Source organism: Tupaia chinensis, unplaced genomic scaffold, assembly GCF_000334495.1.
Source record: "Tupaia chinensis unplaced genomic scaffold, TupChi_1.0 Scaffold000605_1, whole genome shotgun sequence".
NCBI classification, from domain to species: domain Eukaryota; kingdom Metazoa; phylum Chordata; class Mammalia; order Scandentia; family Tupaiidae; genus Tupaia; species Tupaia belangeri.
The window spans coordinates 2,004,454-2,010,842 of record NW_006160123.1 but is presented as its reverse complement, the minus strand read 5'-3'; positions in this window follow the sequence as shown (position 1 = coordinate 2,010,842).

Sequence of the window (6,389 nt, the reverse complement as noted above, 5' to 3'; positions counted from 1 at the left end):
TTCAGTTTGAGGTTTAACATAGGCGCTGGGGCTGGCCTGGGGAACCTTCCAGAGGTGAGCCACCACTCAGCCCTGCCCTAATTGCTGTCATTCCCTCCAGTCCCCGGATGCACACCCCCTTTTTACTGACTGCCCGTCCTACCTACTCTGAACTCCTCTGAACTATGTGATCCCGGGGACGGGGACGGGGACGGGGACGGGGACGGAGCCTGACGCCTCTTCGCCACTATCCCAGTGGGCTCCGAAAAATCGCGAGATCCGACCTCCCCACTGCCCCCAAGGGTAAGTAAAACTGTCAACAGTGCCAAATCGGAAAGGAAGCGCAAAAGCAGCTCAACAACAACGTTCTGGTCCTTCCTATGATACCTCGATACCTTCTTCAAAATATCTTTTCTCTCTCTCTCTCTCTATCTCTCTCTCTCCCTCATTTAATTGTCGATTGCTTTGCTTTGCTAAGTGCAGACTGCACTCATTTACCCAGCCCAGAATGCGCTGGTTTGTCTCCATGGACTTCCCCTAGGAAACCCCTCCTCATCCATCAGGCTCACCAGAAGGTCACCTCCTCCAGGAAGCCTTCCCTCTCGGCCCCTCCTACTCTGGTTTGGGCGCGCCTTCCGCCGGCTCCTCCTGGGACGACCTTTCCCACGCGTATACGGCGTTGGCGTCTCCAACCCGCCGTTTGGGAGGAGTGTCCGCCGCATTCCTCGGTATCCCCAGCACCTGGCTCCTCCGGGCCCTTAGTTCACACCCAATGGATAGTGGGAAGAGGGGGAGGAGCTAAGCGGACAGCCTGCTCAGGCTACCACCTCCGGGGACTCTTGAGCTTGCCACTTCTGTCCCCTTCGGCAAGGCCCTGCGCACCGCTCCAGCAATGGCCCAGCAGACGCCACAGACGTCAGAACCCCGGGGTCTCGTCCTTTGGGTTCGACCTAAGAGCTCGAGAAACACTGCGGCCACTGATGGCGACCACCTGTTCCCCCGGGCGGGCGGGTGTCCCGAATCCCCGACCGGCGCCGGCTCGTCCTCGGTCCGAGTGCCGCGTCCGGGCAGGGGCCTCCGCTGGGCGCGCGTGGGAAGCCCGGGCCGCAGCTTCCCCGCGCGCTCGCTGCGGGCGCCCGTCGGGGGTGCCCAGGAAGGCGCGGCGGGCCCTAGTCTCCCGGGCCGTGACCTACGGGCATCTGCCCGTGACTCCTGGTTCCGCCTTGTCCCCGATGCTCGGTGGAGTCGGTCACCGCCACCCGGTGGGCCACACCCGCAGGCTCCGCGACCGCGAATGGGATTAGTTGCCGCGCTCATCACCCGCGCTACAGGACTGAGGAAAGTTCCCCGATGGGGACGTGAGGAACGGAGGCCGGCTGCTCCCAGGCAGTCACCTCCGCACACGGAGTCCCTGGCTTCAGACCCTCCCGGTCCCCTCTGCCTCCGCCTCCGCTTGGCTATGGCAGGGATTCTGCAGGTTCTGAGTTCTGGAGAGATGGAAATGCGCAAGGACGCAGGCTCCTGCGAGGGACGTGGGACGAGGGACGAGGGACGGGAAACCTTGTTTCTGAAGTGTGTCGGGGAGACGTGCTCTTACTGCACCCACGCGGGCCACGGGCGTGGTGACATTCTGTCCGTTTAGACAAGCATGACTCAGATGGTGGAGGGTCAGCCAGTGCTGCCAGATCCTGAACGGCAGAACTGCCCTTGAACCCATCCCACATTCCCCCCAAGGCTGGCGCATCCTCTGTGTGGTCTTGGGTCCCAGACTGCAGAGGAGGGGAGACCCAGAGGCCTGGGAAGGGGTCTGGGGTTGCAGTTGAGGGCCACCAGTCATGTAATGACAGACTGGCACTCCTCTTCCCGAAAGGAGACTCCAGTTCCCCCACCTGGAGTTTCCACAGGGCCTGCCCAGCAGCCCAGCCAGCACCCTCTCCAGTGTGCTCAGAGCAGAGAAGGCCCTGGACTGACCAGAACTAGGGGCCAAGATTCCCAGGGCCTCCCTGATAGTTTCTCAGAAACAGAGTGGAGGCAGCCATTTGGCATCCTGGGCCTGTTTTCTGGATTGGATCCTTTCTGGTTTCCTTCCTCCATAAAATCATGCAAAACGGAGTCATCACAGGAGCCACTCATTTCTCCATCCTTTCACCCAGCAGGCGGCCCGATTCAGAGCAGTTGCTCAGTGGAAGTTTGCTGGCCTGTGAATGAATGAGTGAATCACGTGTTTTCACGCACGGGAATCTTAGGGTCAGACAGTCCCTTGGAAGAACACCAAGCCCACAGAGCATGTGTGGTGGTGTTTCTAGAATGAGAACCTCCCACCGCCAGCACACATGTGCACATGCACGCACACCAGAGGCTCTGCTCCCTCCGGAGAGACCTAGAGGCCTTTGAGCTAGTCACAGCAGCAGGTGCCCCACTCCCGCTTGAGCACAGGTCAAAGGCTGCGTGCCTGCCCTGTCCCCAGGTGAGGGCCCTGCTTGTCCGTTTTAGGAAGCAGGAGTGGCACTGTACCTGGCAGGGGTGGTGAGCAGTGATTTTACTCCTGCCCTGGCTCACTGGAACTGCTCTGACCCTGGAGGTGGAGGTGGGGCAGAACCATAAGGCAGGAGGGGAATAAAACCAGGACCCCAGAAACCTGCCACCAGGCACATCCCATTTCCCAGGCCCTCCCCTTTCCCAGGGTCTATGCCCCAGGGTTGTCACCCTCCAGGAGGAATGCAGCCCTCATGGGGAGTCCTGAAGGCCATGCAGAGGATTCAGATGCCCTAGAAAGTGGGTATCCAGGTACAAGAGGATGCTGAGGTTTGAGACAGGCCCTATAGTTTGAAAATTTTACCAGGATTGGGACCAGCAGATGGCATAATGGCCGTGTTGCTGGACTCCCACGTAGCCGACTGTGGTTTGAGTCCTGGGTCTGGCGCCTTAAAACATGTTGGGCTCAGGTGAGTTTGTGCCCAAAATCCTGAGAGTAGAATGGCAATGGCGTAGCCATCACCACCACCACCCCCGTTGGGGGGGTTATCTCTTGTTTTCTGTCTCTCTGTCTCTTCAGTGGGTGCACACACTCTATAGCAAAAAAAGTCTCTTAAAAAAAAGAAAAGAAAATTGTGCTAGGATTATGGCATAGTCATCCCTCCCCGGTGTGTGTGTGTGATTTCTCACTTTCTCTCCTTGTCTCTCCTGTGAACACACGTGCCCCCCCTATGCCAACAAACAACACTTGACTTCCGTGCTCCAGTCCCCCGCCTCCCCCACGGCTTTTCTTCTTTTGCAGTATCCAGGCCGGCCATTCCTTCTACTACATGGTATTCATCAGATTTTTCTCCACATTCCTTCTACTCTAAGGAATCAAAGACTGGAAACAAGGTCGGTCAGCAGCTAGCATGGAGGTTAAGGTGGCAGGATCCCACATGGCGGACAGCACAGTTCAAATCCGGGACCTGGCAGCTTGAAAAAGACACCAGGCTCTTGCACATCTGTTCACACCCAAATCCTGAGAGGAGAATGGAGGAGACGGGACTGTGGCCTGGTCATCCTCCCTAGAGGATGCTATCTCACTTTCACTCTCTCTCTCTTTCTCTCTCTCTCTTTCTCTCTCTCTCTGGTGAGCCCATATGCCCCTTAGCAAAATTAAAAAAAAAAAACCTGCAGAAACAGGCACAAACAAAAAGACGGTCTAGGTTTCAATGTTCATTCCTGGCTTGTCTAAGAGGACGTTAGAGGCACTTGACCTCGTCCCACAGCTATATTGGGTCCCCAGGTCTGGCTGCAATAGGTGTCCTTGTTTTTTGCCTGTGGCAGGGGGAAGCAGACTGTCTACATTGGTAAGGAGCCACAAGATGTGTGTTTGATTTGGCAGAGGGTGTACATACGCACTTGTTAGAGAAAGACAGAAAGGGAGAGGGAGAAAGGGTCCCTATGGGGAGTGGCCATACCACAGCTTCCTCGCCTCCATTTCTCTCTCCTTCAGGATTTTGGGCATGCATGAACACGTGCATATGTGCATGCACACACACACGCCAGCATGTTTTTCAAGTTACCAAGTCTAGGATTTCACCTGCACTGTTGGCCATGCAAGATGCAGCTCACTTAACTGCTGGGCCACAGGGCTGGCCCAGAAGTACAAGGTGTTAGTGAAAGAAATGGAGCGCAGGAACAGAAGTAGGGGGCCTAAGCCAGGATACACTGGCTTTTCCCAGCCAGCTGTGTGACCTTGTGCAAGGGTTCTGACCTCCCTGGCTTAGTCACTTAAACTCTTCTGTAATGTGAGCAAGGAAAATGGGATATATCGAGGGCCCCTTCCTGCTTTCAAAATCTATGGGGTTTGCTCTCCATTCAGCACTCCTTGTTAGCGCTACAAGGTGTGTGCACTTGCCAGAGAGACAGAAAAGGAGAAATCCCCCCAGGGGGATGGCCACACCTCAATCCCTTCTCCCGCATTCTCCTCTCTGGGTACAGGACTTGAACCACAGTTGACTACTTGGAAGTTCAGTGACGTAACCATTACGCCATCTGCTGGTCCTATCAGGTTTGCCTTGATTTTCCAGTGAGGGGCACCTGGGCTGGTATGGCAAAGAGCATTTCCTTGCTTGCTGGTGTGGCGGATCTAAGGCTTGGACAAGATACAGAAGAAAAGCAACTGTCCCTGAGTTTCCTCAGAGCAGCTGGGACAGAGGGCCAGTGCCTGGTCTAACACTGGTACATTGGTACGCAGCGGTGCATCTCCCTCCCTCACTTCCCTTCCTGCCTGTACTGGGAGTTCTTGCTGGCTTTCCCCAACCTTGCAGACCTCCTTCCACAGGCCGGTGAGCAGCTCTGAAGGAGGGAGGGGAGGGACTGCTGGAGATGGGGTGCTTCAGAGCCTTCAGGCTGCAGAGTAGTCCCCTCGCACAGACACTCAGACTCTGAGCCCCAGAGAGGGGGCCATGAGCTTTCCCAGGTTCTTCACAGGAGTGAGGAATGCGGGCCCTGTGTTTCCCTTTTCCTCTCATTCCTGCATTCTCTGCATTTCTTCCCCCTTCCTCTTCACACTTTCTCACATTCTTTTGCTTGCTTCACTGATGTTTCCGTCTTTCTCTGAAACCTCCTCTTTTTCCCACCTCCAGGGCCATCCTTGAATCCTGGCTGAAGGGAGATAAGGGAGGGGAAACTCCTCCTTGTGGCCCTCCTCGGTGTCCAAGGTGATCTTTCTGCCATTGGACGCCAACAATCCCCAGGCACTAGGCGCCTGGTGGGGGATCCTCACTCCTAGTATTTGGGGAAGACAGGAAATACCGCCTTCTACTCAATGTAGCGCTGAAATTCAGTTAACCCCTGAACCACGGCCAGGCCAGGGGAAGTGGCCATATAGCCACACAGGGATGACACTGAAGGGCACCTTGCAGCATGTGAAACACATCAGCGCTCTCTGCCCAGATGCACAGCCGAACTTTGAGGGTCAGATGAGGTTTTGGTAAGTTCACAAGTGAGGAATGAACTCGGAGGGCTGCTTAAAGTCACACCTCGACGGGCTCTAACCGCTCTGTAATTTTAGAGGCTTCACAACTTTGGTTTGGTTTGATTCTCACAGCAACCCTGCCAAGGAGAATCAGTATTTCAAGGAGGTGGAATGACCTGCCTAAAGCCACCCAGCTGACTCGGAGTCCCAGCTCCGAGAGGAGAGGAGCGGGAAGGAGGGCCGGGCGCCAGCCAGCCAGTAATGGGGGCGCTGCCCGGTACTCGGCTGGGACACGTGGAGACACCAGGCCCCGCCCTCTGACCTTGTTCTCCGCCCGCCGGGAAGTTGGGAGCGCTTAAGGGGAGTGAGCCTCGCCTCGTCCTTAGTCTCTTCTCGGGCACACTCCCTGGGATGGTGCTACTTGGGGATGCCGGTGGCCTTGAAGTCTGTGCTAAGGGGTGCGGGCGAGAGAAAAGCTCGGAGACTCGGAAGGCTTTGCCTGGAATGAATGGAACACAGAAAGAAACTCGAAGGACCGAACTGGGAAGCAAGCGCGGGACCAACCCCTCCCCGGCGGGGGCAGGGCCCGCGGGAATCCTTCCCACCCCGAGGCCAGGGAAGACAGTCTGCCGGGAGGAGCGGGCCCTCCCTTCTCCACGAAAGCCGGCGGAGAGAGGGCGGGCCGGGGTCGGCCGAGTTCTGTGCTAACGGAGGAGTCTGTGCTTCCCTACCACCCCGAGGAACGAGCCGGAGCCTTCCTGGCCAGGCAGAGGCCCTGGGAGGCCCGCGCTTTCTCTGAAAGTGAAAGGAGTGGGCGGGGGGGCGCGGCCGAGGCGGGGCCCGGGCAGGCAGGCGCGCAGGCTCCGCCCCGGGGCTGTCTCAAGCCGGGGGCGCTGAGCGCCTCCAGTCCCCGCCGCGCCGCGGGCTGGTGGGCTCAGCTGCTGCGCCTGAGCTGGGGAATGACCCCGCC